The 22,702-nt window shown below is 39.4% G+C and overlaps 1 protein-coding gene across 1 annotated transcript in view; it reads left to right on the plus strand.

Moving 5' to 3' along the window:
• The window catches only part of DOC2B (double C2 domain beta), a 417,881-nt gene that overhangs the window by 214,764 nt on the left and 180,415 nt on the right, over window positions 1-22,702 (plus strand). The window lies entirely within an intron of this gene.

Consider the following 22,702-nt stretch of genomic DNA (forward strand, 5'->3'; position numbering starts at 1 on the left):
TCTTGAACTCTTAACAGGACCCATGAGCATATACTCTGAACAGTAAATGCTCAAACTTTTGTAAGCTCCCACAACCCGAGACCTACTGGGCAAGTTGGTCAGAAGTGTTGGAAATGCAACAGCATATACTAATGTACTGAAATGTCTTTTGAGCTGTAGATGGCACTGTAGTGGAATGCTGGTCCCTGTGTGGATGTGATACACACACACAAAGTCCCTTTTCTTCACAATGTTATATCCATTCATGTAATGGCCTAAGCAAGTCCAACTTAATTCAGCATTCCTCAAGATCTCAGTGTTTCATTTGGACACACAACCAACCAGAGGAACCCTCAAAAGAATGTTTGTTCTTCTAGGGAGGGAGTAATCTTGGTTTGTTTGAAAGAAGAAAGGAGGATGGTGAATTCTTCCGTCCCATGTGACATTAGATATTGGTGTGTGTGTGGTGAGATCTGTACCAACTGCAGTCCCGGATGAGCAATGCAGCATATCCATAGCAGCCTCACTATGAAATCCCTGCCGATGTCAAGTCATTCAGAAACTACCATGCCCGAGACCTTATTGCCAGCCAAAAGGTCCGCTTCTGTGATCTTACGCCAAGTATGGATTGCCCTGGCAAGTAAGTGCCCTTACTGGTCTATGGGTACGCCAGGGCAAAACTCCATAGCTGACCGCCATAGTATTAGAGGGGAACTTGTGGATGTAGCTGCTTGACTGGTCTAGTGACAGTTCATGAAGTATATCACCTCTGTGTAAGGCTGCAGACCTGTACCTTTCTGCCTCTTTATCCTCTGCTGCCCCCTGCAAAGGAAACCTGGCACAGCATCCTGCCAGGTGATCGCAGGCCAAGCGCTGCTTAGAGGGTGTACAATCCTTGTGATCCAATCCGCTAGCTGGATTCTAATATCAGGATTTTGCATGTGTAGCAGCTTTATCACAGCTTGAAGATGATTTTTCATCCCAAATTGAGCAGCTTCCTCTGTCTTTGGGGAGCAGTACTGGTGATAATCCAGAAGTTCACTCTGAGAAGCAGTGATGGCAAAGGGCTGGAGAGATTTACAATCCATTAACCCCTGCATATGCACTCCGAGGAACAGTGCTGGCAATAGGCCTGAAAAGATTTACAATTCATTATGCCCATGCATTTGCACACTCTTTTTTATTTTTATCTTCATACATACCTGACCCTCACCTTATAGAATGTAGCTGGTCTCTTGGGGAAGGAGGTTAAATGCCATTTGGTAATTGAACACATGATCCAACCTTTGCTATCACAGAGAAACTGAAGAGAATGATGTGATTAAACAGCACCTGTCAGAACCTGCTAGACACTACCAACCATGCTGAAAACCTGGAAGCCACATGCTCATGTGCTCAGAGTTATAGCACAACAGGCTCTTGTCACTAACGCAATGCTGTATACATAGGACCATGAAAAGATTACGGAATAACAGGCAGAATAGGCCTGAAATTAAGCACCAATTCCATAAGTTACATTTTAAACATTAACAACGCTGGGGAACCACAGGTGACAGCAAAACACTCACATGAAAGGCCCCCAAGAGTCAAGGCACAAGATTGAAGCCGACAGAATCAGCAAACACCACATTTCTGTAAGATCCAGTTTAAAGGTTTAGCAGCACAGCTACAAGTGGCAGCAGCCTGCACTCAGCAAGCACCTGCAGGGTAAAGCACCACAAGCAAGCTAATGGATGTTTCAGGTGAATACCTGCAAGATTACGCTAAGGCATTAGTAGCACCACAGAATCACATATGGAAGGTGTTAAGCACACATGGAAAACTGAATGGATCTACAGACACAACAGATATTCAGAAAGATTTAGCCAGAGCAAAGCAGCACTGCAAGGCTATAGGAAATAGCAGCACATGTATTACTTAAACAAACTCATTGAAAGAAAATGGAGTGGATCCTACTTGTCAGCTTGTCCATGCATGTGATCATCCCAGTACAACCATAGCTTCTGATGATGCAGCTGAGTCACGGTTCCTCTCTGGAGTCCCAAGAGCAGGAGGCTAAGCAGGTGTTCAACCTGCCGCCATGATGGAGGAAGCATCTGAACATGAAGAGACCCCAAGAGACCATTTCCTGCACCCCAACTCCAAGGCTATGGGGGAGGCTGCCCTATTAAGATTGCATTCAGCCATCTGAACAAAGGGAACTTCGCAACAGGAGAGGCTGAACCTGTGCGGCAGGCCAGAAGAAACCGACAAGGTGAGGGCAAAAAACTCCAACTTATCCTTAGTATAACCAGCTTGAGCAGTGAGGACAAAAAAAAGAATGGTGGCCTTGGGAGGCGGGCTTTAATTTATAGTATAACTGGTCCTGTGATTTGGCTGGGTGTGGAGCCATACCCATTGTATGCTGCCATGGATTGGTGCGGCTGATTCCGGCCTGAAATCAGCCGTACATTGGGTGGCTTGGGCATGTTCGGCCGACCCGAAGTGCAGAAAGAGTTCGACTCAGCCGATCCAACATCTGGATCGGCTAAGCCGAACCTCCGGCAGGCTACTCCCTGCTGTTCGTCCTATTCTCATAGATGCAGAACAGCAGTGAGTGAATAGCCGAATGACGCCGAGCGGCATTCGGCTCGGCTGTTCTGCTCGGTAACTCTGTGGTACTGAGCAGAATAGAAAAACAGTTTAAAAAGCAGTAAAAAATCAAATCGAAAACGATTGGGCGGAGCTAGCAGTGACAGCTAGCTCCGCCCAACTTTTTTCTATTGGCCGGGTGGTTCTGCTGCTGTCAGAATTAAAAAATCAACATAGGAATGCATAGCTAGATTCCTATTGGCTATTTCACTTTGCAATAGCCAATAGCAAACTAGCTATTGCACCCGCCCTCTGCTGCTGTCAATCACCAGAGGGGGACCTGATGGAGAACTGTAGGTCCACCTCTGCTGATTGACAGCAGCAGTGGGTGGGTGCAATAGCTAATTTGCTATTGGCTATTGCAAATTAAAATAGCCAATAGGAATCTAGCTATGCATTCCTATGGTGATTTTTTTTTCTGACGGCAGCCAACGGCTCTGATGTCGGAAGAAAAAAAAAAACGAGCAGGTAAAGGTTTACTCTGCTCGATCGAGCAGAGTGAACCTTTCTGGGAGAAAGTGTTTCTCTCCCGGGCGGCCGGGAGTCGCATTAGACTCCCAGAGCGTACGGGAGAGTAATGACAGATGGCGTTCCTGGTTACCAGGTAACCAGGGACGCCATCTGTCATTACACACTGAGAACGCGGAGAGGCCGATCTCAGTGTGTAATGACAGCGTCCCTGGTTAGCTGGTAACCAGGGACGCTGATCTCTCTGAAAGTGGCTGAAGCCAGCCGTGAGATGAAGGCTGGCTCCACCCAGATGTCAAAAGCAGGCTGTCGGCTGGCCTTTCGGCCAGCTCCGGCCTTCACCGCGGCGATGAGCCGCTCGACCAACTTCGGGAGCTGTACGGGCTATAGTGAATAGACCGTACAGCAGCCCTTCGGTTCTACTGAACCTAAGGGGTCCTGGGGCCGAAGCTAGCCGAAGGATCAGCCAAAGCTACGGCTAGATCTTTCGGCAGCTTAGTGAATAGACCCCTTAAAGTTCTCACAAACAACTTTATAGAACTTTTGTCTCTTTCAATACTAATAACCTAATAAATTCAACTTGCTTCAACCCATAAACACATGCAAAATAAACTCACTTTGGACTTACTGATAATTTCCAATCCCACTATACATATTAGCTTTTCTTTTAATTCAAGCATCATTATCACAGACTATATAACATGAATTCTACATATTAAAAATGTATTTGCTTAAATTAAATATTTTCATGACACTAACTGGCTGAAAACAAAACAGATGCCTTACATGTTTGACTAAACCTTTTTTTAATAAATCTTTTATGTTTCATTGGGTGTACACTCTCAGAGGATTCAGAGTGAAAACTTCTATATCTTTAGATTGCATCATTCACCTGTTGCAGGCTTCCCACTCACTGGGACATGTCATTTTCTTGTGACAGCTTTCCCAAAGTCTTCCCAAGCCTTAGACTTGTCAGTAAAGTACTTTTCCTGAAATACTTCCTATTGGCTCACTTGTCCCAGTTACCCATCGCTAGCAGACCACCATCTTCTTTTCCCATCCTGGTAGACCCCATGTAGTCCGTGGGAATCCTGAGCACTCCCCTTTAGGTGTGGCCAGTTCCCTAACTGAATGACTGGGTGGACTGGGATTTCACCTATCCCTTATAGTGCTCATCCTAACTGCTGAGGGAGGTTGTAAGGGCATGGTTTGTTATGGGAGCTCAGTTATATATACTAATTGTATACAGTTATTAGAATGCAATACTTAATCCTTGGAAAACTATTAATTCTACTATGTTTAATATCAGTTTCATTATGTTTAATATATCAGTCAATTCCTTTGTTTTACGGTAAAACATAATAAAAAAGTGTACCATTTCTGATAATACAATTTGAGGATGTGCTCTGCTTTTCTATTCATATGAATAGAAAAGCAATAAACATATAGCTATAGTAGCAATAATATCCCCCTTATTAATCATAAAGTTTTTAATGTTTTGAACCATATCCCCTTTGTGCACCATGCAGGGCACAGCAATAGATTAACTTATATAACCATTCTCTAACAGCACGTACTTACTTTTCCTTTGCTCCCCACCAGTCCAAGAGGCCAGTGAGAGCAAAGAAAATACCCAGTGTTTCTTTAGAAGAATCTTCACATGGGGTGATAAAAGTCCTCAGTCCTGTGCAAGCTCTTACTGGAGCCATCTGCAGCTTACACATGGCTATCTTTCTTCTGGCAGCTGAATGGAGCAGCAGGGAAATGAAGGAAAGCTAAATATGTACACCTTGGGAAGGGGGGTTAAAAAGTAAGCCTGTTGCTTTTTCCTTCATCGGAAAAGCAAAAAAACACCTTAAAGGGAACCTTTCGTTGAAGAAATGCTGTCTTCCATCTGATGTCTAGTTGCCTGCAGTGGTGTATTTATGTATTTGGCTGCCCTAGGCAAGCCAAGCTTCGGCCGCCCTCGGCACCTTACTAGCACCCCCCCCCCGGGGGGGTTTAACTCTAGTCGCAGGCAGCGATTACAAGCCCGCCCAACCACCTCCCCCGGGATTTCTTGTACGGACGGGAGCCGGACAGCGACCTGGCTACAATTCTGACTGACTAGCTTTATCATTTTTAGGCACTGGCCAGGAACGTGTATGCAGATCTGTCTATTGCCTATTCCAGATCTGTGCCTCAAAGTATTGAAGACATAGCTGACAACCAGGCAAAAAGCATTTGCAGAATATCCCTGATATGGAGTTTTCACTTACCTTGAGTGGCTATATATCACTTTTTTGCTCCAGTTCCTAGTTCTATAGAGGATGGATCTAAGGTCTGTTTACCAGATTGTTCTGGTACCTTTATTCTGACTCAGAAATGGCAGAGTTAGCCTTGCTGAGGCACATATTGGTCACATCTTTTAAAAGACTTCTGCCAGACATTACCTACCCCCTGATGACTGCAGAGTCATCTGTAGTGGAGTGCTGTAAGGTAAGGCAAGCTGTAAAATAGCCATTATCTTTATAAAGTTGTTGAGACTACAGTTACCCTTCTAGGTTTTGATATTAGCTACAACTTTGAATACTGTTCTTGGTACTGTTATTAACTACCTTTGTTGAAAGAATAGGCTGTGTTTGAAAGAAACTTCATTTTCTAATTAGTACTTAGTATTACGTATTTTTAACTTAGGAATTAAGTATATTCCTGTCCAGTTAAAGTTGATCATTATGGTTTTGAAAAATAATTACAAACTGCTCTTCCTTAATCAGCTGTTTGCTTGCTCTTACTAACTAGACCCCTTCCAGGTATATTTATGGAACATTAATTTTGAAGAAATTACAAGATTAAATTAATAATTCTGATGCCCAAGAACATTATAAGTAAACATCATATTCATGTAAAACATCATCTTTGTGTAATGCATAATGCTAATTGTTGTTATTTGTCAGAAAAAAAGAACATTCTAATTGTTTTAGGAATGAGTTGATAATTATATTGTTTAAATGTACACACATACTTTTATTTCAGAGCAATGGGGTTAATTTACTAAAGGGGCAAAGAGTTTTAACTTAGAAAAGTGAAAGTTCACTTTGAAATTTAAGTATGCACTGTGATTACTAAATAAGGTAAAACTGTGCTCACTGTGCTTACCCAATCATGTGCAAGGAAAATGTGAAAAATATATATTTGTTTGTACATTGTTTAACCTTATTTTTGCACTTTATTGCATCATATTTACTAAGCTCAGTTAACATTTTGTTAAACATTTTTGTTAATATTTTGCTTTGGGAATTAACATTCCATTTCCTAAGTGAACAGTACTTTTTCAGCAAATCAAACTTTCTGTTTGGTATGCCTAAAATACATTCATAATGATTGTAGCCCAGAAGAAAGTAGTCTTGTCAAAGTGATCTTGTTGGAAGTACATCAGGATTGCATTTGTGGTGATACTATGGGGTCTATTCACGAAGCTGCCGAAGGATCTAGCCGATCCTTCGGCCAGCTTCGGTTACGGGAGTCCATCGGTTAATTCGAACCGAGAGCCTGCTGTACGGGCTATTCACAATAGCCCGTACAGCTCCCGATCATGGCAGCTCCCGATCAACGCATATGCATCGGCTCGGCTGAGCCGTGCTGAAAGCCGAAGCTGGCCGCTCGGCCTGCTTCTGACAGCTGGGCGGAAACAAAAAAAAGCTAACACCTAATGACAAAATACTAACACCTAATTGAGCAAACCAGATTATAAAGGTAAAATCATCAAAGGATAAGGAAATACACACACACACACACACACACACACACACACACACATACATACATATATATATATATGTACATATATATTCGAGATGAGCAAATGTCTTAATCTCGGCCAGTAATAGAATTTGTTACTTTATGGCTGCAATCTTTTGCTGCTTTTTAGAGTGACCTTTATTACAAACCTTGCTTGAATTTCTAACTATGTCTTTATCCATTTTCTGGTTTGGACACTTTGCTCTGGTTACCACTAGCTATACTCCCATATACATTTTTTTAGCCTTAAGCCTGCTGCATTCAGACTATTGTGCTTAATTTCTGAAAGCCACCAAGGCCGGCTTGCAGAATTGAGGTGCCGGTCAAAATGAATGGCGCTGCAATATCACAGTACACTACACTTAGCTGCATAGTGGAAACGCGCATTAAAGTACACATTTTACCAAGCATTACCTGTGAATAAAGCCTACATTTCAGAAAGAAATGAATCCTTTTTGATTGTGTAAGACTAGACAATTATAAAGTAAGTCAACATCCAGGTCACGGATAACCCAGAGTTTTAAAATAAATCAAGGCTCTGCATAAAAACAAAACAATGTGAGATTAAAACTGGATTACACTGGCTGCAACACATTTACAAGTATAAAGTCACATTTTGCTAACAGAACATTTCCATTTAAATAATGAATATACCGTGAATTAATTAAATCACTCCTGTTACCATTTAATTCAAGGTTTTATATTGAGTAATTATTCAGCCATTGCAAAAGAATGCTTTGCTGGATTGACTCATAAATAACATGCAGAGGAGTGGCTCAATAAGCTTAAAAGTCATTTCTGTAATGTCAGTTTTAAAAATGCTCTGTTTTTTGTTTTTTTTTTCATTAAAGTGTGTAAAGGCTCCTCATCCACCATTTGAATTCATTCAAAATGATAAACTTTCTCTTTTTCAAAGGAATAGCAAATGGCACCAGCAGTTTTTATATACAGTAGCTCTAAATGCAGCAGACAAACTGGCGAACTTCAAAGGCAACTGGAAAAAAAAAGAAATTGCTTTGGAATAGTATGATTTCTCATATTCATTAAGTTCAGGCCACCTTTTTCTTGAAATATTTGATTAGAGTTTTAGCTTTAAGCCAAAGTGGGTTCTACAGCAATTTCTGTTTTAGATCATTTCTTTCTAGAAATCATGTTACTCAGAGAACAGAATTTGATGTGATTCAGTAATGCATATTGACAAGATGCTATAAATACAATACTTGTCCTCAAAAGTCAACACCATTGGTGATAGATCTGCTCCATCCTGTTGTTTGGATTGATCTTACTTTCAAAGCTGAACTTCAGACAGCAAACAGCTACATGTATAGATAAAATCCATATGAGCTGTGTAACTTGCCAAATGATTAATATTTCTGTAGGTTCTTTCAAAAGATAAATGCCACACAGTACAGCTAGCCTATTGACTTGAATTTCTACTGCAGTTTACGCAAAAAAAATAGGTTTTGTCCCTGGCCCTGCCACCAGCTTGTAACTGGACAGTAAAAGAAGAAGCAAAAGACTGACACGCTCATGTCTCTACCACTCTTCTCTCTCCTCCTATCAGCTGATTGGCTTCTTGTGCTGCTTCCTCCTCCCCCCAGTCTGAGCTCTGCTATACAGTGGACTGCTAGAAGCTGATACCAAGTTAAATTCAGGTACTTACCTTAGCTGCATTAAAATACACTTAATATTTTAATGCAGACATACCTGCATGGATTGGTGTTTCTTAGTTTCCCCGAAGTTCAACTTTTAAATAAATGTTTATTAAAAAACATATTTTAGCCATGCATACAAAGCAGCAGTGTCAAATCATCAAGTGTCATGGTAGCTGAACGTATCTCCCTATCCATTTCTGACTTATATGTTCCAAAAACTAAGAAATCAGTAATGGACTCACAATGTGCCAGATGGAATATTGCCTTGAAATGGTCTTGTAATCCTGGTGACAGTGACACACCACAGGTAGGACATCAAAGGAACCCAAACATGTCCACCCAAAACCGATAACAGATTATTGATGCACAGCTCCAGATAAAGCGAATACAAAGAAAGTCTTCCCACACTCCTTAAGCATAGGAATACTCTAACGTGTAGCAGGAATAAAATGCACTGCCCAACTAGTGCATTAAAAGGACATTAATATTTAAAAGCATAAAATACAACTACAAATGACAACTGATCATGATGGTGTTGTATAATAAATGTCCAGGGTGATAATTCCCTTTCTGTGGACGGCATTTAGAGGCAATCACTGGATCATGCAGTGCAGTATCAGAGAACAACATGTTTGAGGAAAGTGTAATTTTTTCCCCAGAAGGCTCAAGAAAGAGGACATTTTCCTTGAAACATATTGCCTAGCAACACCACCCAGAAGTAAATGCTTCCACCTTCTCTGAAGATTGCAAGGTCACATCAAGGTGATATTCCATCTGGCTTATGTGAGTATATCACTGACTTCTTCTTTGAGTACATTGTGCTTTTACAATTTTGGGTTTCCTCTCCTATTTTGGACCTGCAGGAACTTGTATTTCCATTTTATATGAACTTCCACCTGGATCTTAACATTATTCCTAGCAAGTTCCTGCACTGGACGACTCTGCCTGACAAAATTGTGCTTCTATACACCCATTTTTCTTACAAAGGAAGTAGAGGGAGAGAGGAAAAAAATGGAACATTGAAAACTGGAGCAGTGAAATTCCTGATTTTGCCTTCTCTGAAATTTGGCAAAACCAGCCTTAAAGGTGGCCATGCAAATTATGCAGGAAAATTTTCCTTAAAGAAAAAAATCTTATTGCTTTGTTTTCTAAGTGATGATATGGTGATCACATGGCTTTGTTGATAAAGTCATGTCATCAACAGGGATTTGTTTATTAACATTGTCATAGCAGTGACAGCTGCAACTGTATTTCTTTCTAGGAGAAAGAGTTTTTTAAATGTGTTCTAAAAAAGACAAGTTCTATTAGAATAAGGATATTGTATTTTGAGACTGCCTGAAGTTAATAAACTTTTGGTCCTCTACACAATCATAAGGGTCAGTCTGGGAACTCAACCTTCCACCTATCTTCTCCACTTGGAAAAAAAATAGCTTACCATTTATCTTCTAAACGTGGCTAGAATTTCTATTTCCAAACTTTGGAAACAACCACATCTCCTCACTATGAAACAATGGTTCCAGTAAATTAATGAGATCAAGGTAATTTATGTATTAATTATTAACAGGTATTTACAAAGTGCCAACAATTTACGCAGCACTTTACATCCCACACGATCACATCAGTCCCTGCCTTCAAGGAGCGTAAAATCTAAGGTCCCTATCCCACACACCTACCAGACCAATTTTAGATGGGAGGAATTAACCTACAAGCATGTCGTTGGAGCGTGGGAGGAAACCGGAGTACCCGGGGGAAACTAAAGCAAGCATAGGGAGAACATGCAAACTCCTTGCAGATAGTGTCCTGACCAAGAATTCGGACCAGGTACCTCCAGTGCTGCAAGGAAGAAGCACTAACCACTAAGACACTGTGCTGCCTGGAAAATGTCGCCATGTCCCTCAGAAGCCCCCAAGAAATTCTGTACTTCATAGTCCCCATAGATAGAGTTTACTAATTGCCCTGCATATAAAAGCCTAATCACTATCTAAATGACAAACATAGTACTCACTGCTAACAAAAAAATTAACAAGCTTCTCCATATTGCCTTTTCAAATATCACACTACCCACCCATTACCCCTCACCCTTTTTTCTCCCTCTATTCTTCGAGCCTCTTTTTCTTTACTCTGTCTCTTGATTGCTTGTCCTCTCTCTCCCTCGCCCCCTTTACCCTCTCCCTATAGCCCACCCACTAAGGCCTCCCTCTCCCCATAGTCAGCCCTTATTTTACGCCAAATAAAAAGCTAAAAAACCCAAGGTAGGGGGGTGTGATATCCCACAAGACCGTAACATGACTTGTTACTTCACTCCACAATAAAGCCCCCTCATATTTATTTGATCTTAGGAACTTTACACTGAAGTCCAAAACCCCAATGATTTATTTTCTATTTTTTGCCAGATGCTGTTTTTGTGCTTTTTGTGGTTTGTGTGTTTTATATACATATAGAAACGGTATGTTACCTGTAACATGTAAAATATACAAAAGTGGTTGTTGTAACTTCCTTCTGATGGAATAAAATAAGAATTTTAAAAGATTAAAAAATAAAAATATTAACTCTCAGGAGTTATCTAAAAGCCAGTTGCACCCTTTAACCCCCCAAAACACCTTCATTTTGCCTTCCCCAATGACTTCAATACATTCACCAAAATGGCAAATTTCACTGAAATGTCCTGCAAAAACTAAATATGTTTTTCACCAGCCACACTTTTTTTTTTTTGGCTAGTGATTTTGAGTTCTTTTTTTGAGCAGCTGGTGTTCGCATTAGCTATATTGGCCTGTGTATGTGCCCCTGTGATGTCAGTGTACATGGCAACATTACATTCTGTTGTGGATCCTTGAAGTTTCTCTTAGTAGTTACATGTTTTCAGGTATAATAATCAGGACTTATTGTTATTTTAATCTGTTTAACATTCCAAATTTGCTGTATATGGATTCAAGTTTATTTACCTTGTTTTATTGTCTTTTAAACCAAAACCGTTGTGTAAAGAAACAACAGCAGACAATTCCTTTGCCACTGTTCGACAGAATGAGTGTTGGAACAATTGGCAAGCAACAGCTTTTATGAAAACTGTGAAGTGTTGATTCATATCCTTTAATACATAGCAGAAAACTTTTATTTATTGATCTAATCAAAACTCATTAAAGTGAGAAGTGTCAGTGCTGGCAGCTATGTCAGAACCTCATGCAGTTGAAGTAGAAATTGCTCCACAGTTAGGCAGTTCCTGCAGCTCTGGTTTAATTAAAGCTTCAGCTAAATTCATCTAGCTGTTCCCCCCTGGTTGTGAAAGATCTCTTCTTCATGAGAACAGTTGGTTGGTGCTTATATTCAGTTAGGGTATGATTTGTGCTGTCATTTTTCTCCTAAATTCTGAATAATAAAAAAAATGACAAAGGGAACACTAAGGCCATAGGAAATGCATTGATCTCATGTTAAAAGGATGTTTCCCATTAGAGATAGTTTTTCCAGACAAATATGTTTTACTGTAGGTATTTTTTTTCTGATTTTATATTAAAGTATGTAGTTTATTCCATCAATTAAGCTGCAACAATATACAATCGTCACAATTACTAACGTAAGCCAGCAGATGGCAGACATTTCAAGGACTACTCCATCAATATTAAGCACAGTCTATTGTATCACTGCTTTGCTTGAGGAAAAAGGAATTCCTCACTGACTTCAGTGAGAATGTCTTCTTATTGTGTAATGGCTTAAAGGGAAATTAAAATGGGTTTTTCGTGAGCACATAGTGTTACTTCATAGTCTTTTCTGGTTTAGATGGTGTGTGATGAACACTTGGGTTGATTTACTAAAGAACTGGACGTTGTTCACTTAGCAAAGTTAAACATAATAAATAAGGTGAACCTGTTTTCACTTTCAATACCCACTCATATGTGAGAGGAGTTAAAAACAGAATTTATTTCTAGCAAATGGTTACCTTCCCTTTGTAAAGTGAACAGTTTCTGTTCCTTTAATGAATTTATCCCACTATGTTTTTTGTGATGACATCACTGTGAATGTACTTAAAACCCTTTCTGATTTTTCCTGTAAAGCAGGCCGCGTAGCCCCATAGAGAAGGACGGGGGCTGCGTTCTAATCACACGCAGCACCTGTCCTTCCCGGCAGCTACTTGGTACGGCCACGCACGCAGCGCGGAGCTGTACGTGCAGGCCGATTCGTGTGTGAATGGGGCCTTATACTGGCTGCACATAAATTTAAGAATGTAGAAGATGAATTAAAGGTTTAGCATAGTTCAATAACTTTGGTAGATAGCAATAATACATTGTCTATGGAGGCCTGCGACCTATTCTGCGACCGAGCTCAGTGATGTGCGAACTCTATTGACTGTGGTATGGATCAGGCAATGCCCCCAGAATTCCCATTTACTGGACAATTTTTTTAATTATTTTATTATCATTTTTTATAATTATTTCTTATATTATAATTTCTTATAATTGTGAAAAAGTGTCAGGCAGGGCATTGAACAAAGCTCTAGGGACAAAACTGAAGTGAAATAGTTTGATACATATATGTAATTATAGCAGATTACATTGTATTGTGTGTATTCTGTGTACATTGCAACTTTTCACTTTTGAATTTCCCGCCGGCTGTGGCGCCCAAAAACGAAACTAAAAGTCAGATGCCGGCATCGGCCGATCGCGTACAGCAGAGGACAACGCAGGCTCGCAGGGACAAGTTAAGTGACACTTTTCTGTGCATTCCCGAGTCTGGCTCGGGGTTAACGCTCCTGGTACTGAAAATTAACCCCGAGCCAGACACGGGAATACCGCCAGGGAGGTTAAAGAATATCTGAAGCTAAAATTTGTTTTGGATAGATAAAACCCGTTCATGTTTTTTTCGGTGATCGTAGTCTTATTTGGGAGATTTCCCTTAATTTCCTATTTCTCTAGACACAACAGAAAGTTCAGAGAATGGAAATACATTTGCTTGCTGGCTCTGGACCACTGGGAGCTCCCTCCTGCTCCACAACTATATAATGACAAGAGTAGAGACAACAGTGTCACTACTCCTGTCAGCTAGGAGCTGGGCAACATATTGGTACCTGGGGAGGAGAAGAGAGTCGGGAGGAGTTGTAATTTGTATCCTCTTAGGTAGCATCGGGGCCCATATAATCAACCTTTGTGGCTAGTGACATCAGAAGAGCTATGGGCCTATCTGGAGTGGCCCAGATTCAGCTGACCTAGTACCAGCTAGTAGTTTCACAATTGCATATTGCTGGATTTATTTACTTCACAGAGGAGGTTGACTAGCTGTTCCTAAAAGAAGATGAATATTGAGCTCTTCCTGGAGTCTGCTTGCTGACATGGGAGGACATTTATACTAAGAGGAAGCAAGATTTGTAGGTGCTTTGACTTTTAGACTAAAGAGGGTGCTTTAGTTTTTGATTTAGACTTTAAAACACATTTTCTGCATACTTTAAGTGGTTTTATTCTAACACAGAATGCTCATGCAAAAATACTAACAGCAGTGAAACAGACCCAAATAATTAGATGAAATCACATTTTCATTTTAGACATCCCATGGCTCAGCTGGCAGACATACCCTGGTATTTTACCCTGGTGTACATTACATTGTAAACCACAACTGTAAATGCAGCATACATTCCTCTAAAAAGTACCCTTTGCACCATTTGCCTCTTCAAGAAAAAAGATAAATAATATTGAGTTAGTTCGATTCATAGAAGGTTAACCAAACACTTGAGAAATCTACAAACACTTGACAAATCTACAAATCCCGAACTAAGCACCCAAACCCTTTCAAAGTCTATGAGAGTGAAATCTTACATTTTTTTCTGCCCTTTGTCAAGGCAAATTTGCAAGCTTTTGTTAAAAATGCATGGGTAGCTGGGCTCTGCAATGGGGGACATACTGTATACCAAAAAAAATAAACATTAAAAAATACTTTTCAGCAGGGAGCATGTCTTGTTCCACCCAAAACAAAAATCCATACCAAGCCCTTATCATTGGCAAGGGTCTAGTTTAGCTTTTGAGGGCTATCCCAGGCAAAAAGAATGCCCTGTATCCCCCCAAAATCCATACTAGACTGAAAACTATGCGTTATCAGGGAGGCCAAAAAAATCCTTTCTGACAATTGAGAAGTCATTCATTTAGTGCACCTATATCATAAATGCGTTGGCACAAATTCCACTTTCAATATTGTTTTTATCCTGATTTCCTCAGAGTGTAATGCCTAAACGAGTGTGAACCAAAAGTTAACAAAATGGTCAGCTCAGTTCCCAGTCTGCGATAGAAACTTTCCTGTTTGTCTTAGAAAAAAGTGTTGGTTTTATTTTGTAACTTTGGATGCTCCTCAGTTTAAAAGAATATAGTTGTTTTATTATGATGGGCAGGTTACTAGTAATTCTGTGTGCAGTCGCTCATGATTTACCTAGCTTATGATTTTATCTAGCTGGTTCCTTGCCTAGCACCTCACAAATTAGGCTTTTATTAATCTGAATTGAGCTTTTTCCAGTATAAACCATTTTATTAAATAAAAAGGTATTTGTCTTTAGATCCTTTTTTTTATTATGTTAGCCAAGGAAGCCCTACAGTACATATGTATGACTACATTTTATAAAATTGTTAATTCCCAAACGTAGCAAAACAAACTCAAATTGATTACCTGTCACTGCACAGAAATGGTTCTTCTACTGAAGCATACATCGGTAGTTTACTTTTTTACTGGATATGAGGCAATGTTATAAATTGGTGATGTCTAAGTGCTAAGATTTAACAACCACAATAAAGTTATACATCTTGTTCCTCTGTCAATTGAATGCAATTCACCACCCTGTAAAAATACTTTACAGAGTGTATATTATATAAAACTGTGTACATTTTCTCATCAATGTATTTTTAGTACCTACAAGATATTTTTTAATAGAGTAATATGGTGAGATCTCATTTAATGATTAACTGTTGGCATGCTATAAATCTTGTATAATAATAATAAAAAAATAAAAGAGGGTGAGAGCTATGAATAATCATTTATTTACGGTATACTGGGGTTTGCATTCCATACTTTGGACAGGTGCCATCATCAAGAAATATTTTAGATAGCAATATAATATGGACATTTTTTATTAAGCCACCACCACTGTCTATCCCTTTAGTATCTAGTATTTAGTACCACCCTCGTCTAATTAAAAGCTGACAATGTTGATGTTGGCTTTTAATCAGGTGATACGGTACAGGAGCTGTGGCCACTTCAAAAAAGCATATATGCACTTTTGGGGCCCATATCAAAAAGAGTCCTCCAAAAATCAATCATTGTATCATTCATATAGGAAATGTTGATTTCTAAATATGTAAATGCCTGAAGGGGCCTGTTCAAAATAGAGCTTAGTAAAAATGATTAAATACTGCAAATCTAGGCACTAAAATGTTATAGGGGCTTTTTTCTGCAAATAAATTACACTCTAATGTGGATTTTTTTTTTCTGTTAAGGTGGAAACAAAACCGTTTATACCCATTCATTTTTTTTTATTTGTTCTTCATAAAAAAAAAACTTTTCATTGCCAGTAATCAAGATTCCTTTTATGCAAGAACATTTCAGTGAAAGCATATCACTGTTTCAGAACTTATAATTCTCCACCTGACCGTAAACATGGGCTTCACCAAAAAAGAACTACTGTCATATTGGTCCACACACTCAATCCATCACATGCCCATGAATTCTTCAGTGATTTCCAGGACACCATGTAAAATATATGCATTTCAGTGACAATTCTCTGTGCCCTCCCAAAAGTGACCCTTATAATTGGATCCAAAAATTAGACCGTTTATCAATTTATTTATTTTTTTAAATTCAGAAATTTAATCCCCCCCTCCAAAAAATGCCTGTAACAGTGAGTCACTCATCCAGTGCATAGGCAGACTTAATATAAAGCAGCATGTCCCCAGTAAATATGCAAACTATCGAGTGAAGTTATGCAAACTATGTGAAAGAGGCACAGGTTACACAATGAATTTCCATGTTTACGAAGGGAGAGATAGCCAGCTGGTATATCAACAGCACACCATGATCAGATAAAAAAGACACGTTACTGTCAACAACATCAAGTGATGTTTCAAGGCCACTAAGGACTCCCTTCCTCAGAAAGCAGTGACAGTAATCAGATAACAAACACAAAGTTTAAATAGGCAACAATATACATTCACCAATAAAAATGCCCACAGACAGCCAACAATCCCAATTAGTGCACCTAGAATGCAAACAGTGCTATACATACTACTAATGTGAGAACACAACCCCAAAGGTACCTGGAGCGAAATCACAATCCCAGCACAGAACAGATCCCTGTATTAGTTCCAAATTAGAGTGCCCTGTATCCGTTGCCATGGTAATTATTATCATTAGGCCCAATCACGAGATAGGGCCTAAACAGGAAGTCCATCAGAGTTCATAAAATGCTAGTTGCAATTTTTTAGGTTGCACAGTATTTGAGCAAATGTTTATCAAACTAGTATTTTTAGGATAAAATACACTTAAATTAAATTTAGTGCACAAAAACAGAATATAATACCCAATTTTTTGTTAAAATATAAAAGATGGGGTCACGTCGAGTAAATAGATACCAAACATGTCAAGCGTTAAAATTGTGTTCACCCCAGAAATCGCAAAAAACTACAATACCCAAAATTTCCCATTGGCAACAATTTAAAAGCTTTTACTGCTCATTATTTTAGTGTTAACAGTGATTGATGGCCCCGGAATTATTGCTCTCAGTCCGACGTTCACAGCGATATATAACGTGTGGCAGGCACATGGGGGCTGGGCACTTTAAAAATGTTATTTTGCATTTTGCTAACAAACCCCCTATGTAATAGCAAATATGTGACAGGTCCTCTTTATATAGACATAATGGGTCTGTCAGATACCTAGAGACCCCAAAGAAGCTGATGAAGCAGCAATATGCTTCACCGGCTTCTTCTCCTGAAGAATGCAAACAGTGACACCGGAAGTGATGTAATACATATCACTTCCGGGTCCAGTGATTGGAGAAGAGATCAAAAGCTAGAAGCTTGCTGAACTCCCTCCGATCGGTAAGGGGAGGCCCACTGTGCCGGTCCTGGGCCTGCACAGGGGACAGCGGAGCCCGGGGTAGCTGGCGTTGGTGGCGGAGATGGGGCACACATTCCCCAACACTGTACAGGTACACCATACAGCTTGCATCTAAACAGCCATCGTCGGCTGTTTAAAACTAAGTCATGAACACGGCTGCTGCAGCCGTGTTCTTGTTATAACTGGTTTAAGACAGGACATTTTTTTCCATCCATGTGCCCTGTCCCACCATTTTACAACAGTCAACCAAATATTTTGTCTTATTAACGTACATAATTTCTGATAAGAGGTGGACATCAACAAATTGTGAGATGAGGGCACACTTATGTAACGTGTTTTGCATTACTAAGAGGCAGGGGCTGACTGGCAACTTTTAGCCCAGGGGGCAAGTACAACCCAGAGGCCCATGGTGCGGCAACTTGGCCCCCCTCCTGCTCTACCTCTTCCCTGCCTTCTCCCCGCCCCTGCCTGCCACTTTTGCCATCCATGTAACAGTAGTGTGAATGTATTTATCGGTTTAGGAAATGTAAAGCACACTGGTAGTGTAGGATGCCTCGTCAGTGCTGTGCGCGTGTATGACTGCTGCGACCCTGGTAGCATCAGCTATAGAGAACTACAAATCCCAGCAATACATTACACAGCACAATGCAGAATAATATGAAGCTACATAATCTGTTGCTCTGGGTTCTCTGCCTGATGTCTAAAGGGTCTCAGGTGGGCTGTGCGGGCTCTCACCAGGGGTCCAGAGAGTTTCACGGGTGCGTGTGTGTGCAGCAAAGATGGCAGCGGCCGGGGGTCAAGGGGCTGTTCGCGGTGGGATCAGAGAGGCCCGGGGGGCAATTGCCACCCTGCCCCCCGGCCCAGTCCGCCCCTGCTAAGATGGGATGTGGGACATCTCTTCTGTTCGCTGGCTGGGAGCCTTGGCCTTGATGATTGACCATCTTGAGTGTTATTTTACCAGCATTCCTTTTTCTCATATCAGTACATCTCGTCTGCTGAGCTCCAAATGATCCTCAGCCACAGTATCCCACACAGTCCCACATAGGGACTAATGTCTCACACATTTGATAACTTAGTGCAGGTCTTCTCTTTCTCTGAGAAATACCATCCTTATGTTGTCTGAAGAAGCAGACTAAATCCTGCATATGTGTTAGAAGCAGACTAAATTCTGCATATGTGTTACACAAGTATTCCCTCATCTCACATTTTATAATGTCCACCTCTTATAAGGAATGACGTGGGATTTTAGGATAACCTAATTCTACCAACCTTACCTTTTCTACACAACGAATGCACTGCACTTATATATACATGTGTATATCTGTTTGTAATTGAAGATGTATGGACTTGTATAGTTTCCTGTACAAATGATGCAATGATTGATTTATATTTTGAATGACTCTTTCACATGGGCTTCAGCAGTGCATATATGCTATATATTTTTATAAGGGTCTCGTTAACTGCCCTGATTATTTTTCTGCCACAAAACCACCCCCTGTACTAATTGCTTGCTCTTAAAGCATACTGGCCGCAGGGCATTTCAGAAGCTCGACTGCATATTGGGCAAGCTCTGACCTACAGGAAATTGTAGAAATACTACACATGCTTTCTGTGGCATACTATGTCTGTTTAAATCAGAAAAAAGATATATGTTTATATCAGAAGAATAATATCTTTATTTTTTAATTCTTTTTTACCTCCAAAGCTAAATGTGGAAGTGGATTAAGCAATGAGACTTACAAAAAATTATAGAAGTACTATGTATGCTGCTTGTAGCATATTAATTCTATTTTCATCAGAAAACTTTAAACTTTAATTTGTTTTGTGGCCTCAAAAGCTAAATGGGGATGTGGTTCAGGCAATGAGGCCTACAAAAAAATGTGGAAACACTATGGGGGAATTTATAAAAACTGGAGCAGGCAGAATCTGGAGCTGTTGCCCATAGTAACCAATCAGCATCTATATTCAGTCTGTTCAGTTAAGCTTTGAAAGTGAAAGATAGAAGCTGATTGGTTGCCATGCAAAGTTGCTACAGCATTTGTCTGCTCCAGTTTCCCTCTATATATGTTTTGTCTAGAATATGACTTCTATTTTAATCTGAAACATATATACTTTATTTTTTTATCCTCCAAAGCTATTTGGAAATGTGTATGCCTATAGCATATTATATCTGTTAAAACCAGAGAAATATTAACTGTATTTTTTTTTACCTCCAAAGCTAAATGGGGATGTCAATTAGGCAATGAGGTCTACAAGAAATAATTTCTATTCAGTGTGCAAAATCTTCTTTCCTTTTTAGTGTAAAAAATACAGTTGCATAAATTGGGTCAGTGTTACATAGTATTTGAGGTTGAATAAAGACATTAGTCCATCAAGTCCAACCTATTAGGATCTCATTCTAGGAGTACCTGTACCCCTGTATATTGCGGTCCCTTAAGAAATTGTCCAAAAGTTTCTTGAACAATTCCACATTATTTGCTGAAATCACCGCCTGTGGCAGTGAGTTCCAGACCCTAACTGATCTTACTGTGAAGAACCCCCTTCGCCCCTTGTGCTGGAATTTTTTTTCAACCAATTTTAGGTGGTAGCCTCTAGTTTTTGTAATGGAGTCAAGTGTTAAAAGTGTTAAAATGTGGCCTACTCCAACTGCTGAAATACTGTCTATGTACAATATTCAATTTTTGGATATTTTTTTGGATTTTTGGATGAGAAGTTGCATGCTTTTAAGTGTCCTTTTCAAAATGCGACCTAGTAAAACAGCTTACATGATGTGCAGCTTGTGTGTGCAATATTTCTTTCTGTTGTCTCTGACATAATACACTGCAATTTTTATTTCATGATCAAATCTGCCTCACCGCTCCCTCTTACAGCATGTAAAATTGCTAAAATAATGTGCCCAGCATCCGGTTGCTGTGTCTGAAATAATACACTCTCATTTTTATTTCATTAAAAAACTGCCTCATCTCTCCCTCTTTCTTTTCAGCCCAATCAAGCTGCTTACATATGTTCCAGCAAAGCCTTCCAAAAACGTTTAGATCTGTTGTGTCAGCTACTGCCACTTCAAAATTCTAGTCTATTTCTGCAAGATAAAAAAATCAGATGTTAACTACCTAAAATACCCTTTTCAAGCATGCCATTTGAATAGTTGGTGTCTTCCAATGTCACCCTCGAAGTCACATAAAACAGGGGGGCCTCTCCTCGCTGAACAGTATTTTTTTTTTTAGAAACACTAACTAACCCTAAGTAAATCCTAACTAACTAACTAACTAACTAACTAAAAGAAGCATTTAAAAAAATGTAAGCCTATGAACCTCTCCTCGCTGAACAGTATTTTTTTTTTGCATTGGTACATGTCTCTCATTGCAGTATATAGCTCCCCATCCCTTTGTTTGACAATCTCTTGCCTATTAGTTTTAAAGGAAAGTTTGCATTTCAAACCCAAGCACATGCGCTCATCACCCCTGGCCAAATAATACCAAAAGTTTATGACTTAAAGTGTATATACAAACAAACATTTAAAGTGAAGCTCCAGCTTTATCCACCCAAGCCCTGACTGTCATTCAACCGAGAAGACAGGTTTTTTAATACAGGGGGAGGGTTATAGTTGAAAAATATATATGTTGCTAGAATTCTGGTTTAATGTGTATTTTATAGTGAAATCTGTGGATTGTGTCTCTCTCATTAGCTTCATTAACATGCAATACAGAAGCCAGGCTTTTACAACTATAACTCTTTAAGACAGGCAGTGTTCAAATCTACTTTACAAATGATAATGAAATGAGCTAGCACAGTACAGATATGGTTAAAAAAAACCTCACAATTTCTCCTAACATTCCAAAGAAGCAGAAACAAGTAAAACGTTTAACTTAAGAAGGCAAGAAACACTAACTAACCCTAAGTAAATCCTAACTAACTAACTAACTAACTAACTAAAAGAAGCATTTAAAAAAATGTAAGCCTATGCTATATAAATGGGAACATGTAACAAATATAAAATAGGTGTTATCCCAATTTGGCCACAAAAGTGGAAATACACTTTAAACTAAATATGTTAAATATGTTATTTGATAATCCTACCAGCAAGCTGTATCCACAAGCACTTGGGTGATGTTTACTCATTTAAGATGTAGTGTTGTCAACTTTTCATGCAAGCTCCAGGGTTGGACTACAAGAAGCTGTGCCAATGCACAGTGAATTTTCATGTTCCATTGTAATAACCACAGTAAAATTGTTAACTTGTTCATAGCATGTTACTATAAAAAGTCTACAGTATGTGCACAATGCAGGGAGAGAAAACATGAACAAACTAAAAGTCAAATTATATTTTTGTACTAAAGTTATATACAGAATCCTGTTTTACAGTTCTCTTCAAAACTAAGAATTATTTTGTCAGAGTTCAGTTTTAGATGTGACTAAAAAACACATTATGAAGCATGATTTTCCTAGGGCTAATTAACATTTTCAGTGAATCATATTGAAAAAGTTGTTTACCTGTTGTGCTTTAATGGTGTTAATTTCAGAATTAATGTAGGATTTTGTATTTCAGTCTTTTTACTTTCTCTAATGCTTTTGCTGCTGAATGGTATTGTGCCATGGGCTGTTGTAGTAGAGCAACATTATTATATATTCCTGAAATACCAGCTCAGCCAGGTAACGTTTGGTCAGCCTTCCAGCACCAACCTCTTTTTTTATGCGGTACAGCTATTGCTCTTTTTGTAACACACACACCTAAACTCTAGTGCATGCATTTTATACACAATAGGAGAAAGTTAGAAAAATTAATTTATTCTTAGCTTATCTTTAATCAACCAATATATATTTTAGTAAACATAGTAACTCTTAACTACAATAACCAGCCATCAGATTACAAATAGAAAAAAGGCCAACATACACATAGTGGATGATGTATAGATCAACCGCCCAGCCATACGCTGGGAGGATGCCTTTCTCACAGCATTCCCACTACCAGATGGAGCCACGTGAACAGCATTCACCCAGCGTATGGCTGCGTGGAAGATTTATAAAACATTCCCACAATGTGCAAAATACATTTATGTGGAAACTATATGAATTACTATGACTATATGTCATTTTACAATCAAGTATCCCAC

This window comes from Nanorana parkeri, unplaced genomic scaffold, assembly GCF_000935625.1.
Source record: "Nanorana parkeri isolate BGI_ZX_2015 unplaced genomic scaffold, ASM93562v1 scaffold486, whole genome shotgun sequence".
Classification (NCBI taxonomy): domain Eukaryota; kingdom Metazoa; phylum Chordata; class Amphibia; order Anura; family Dicroglossidae; genus Nanorana; species Nanorana parkeri.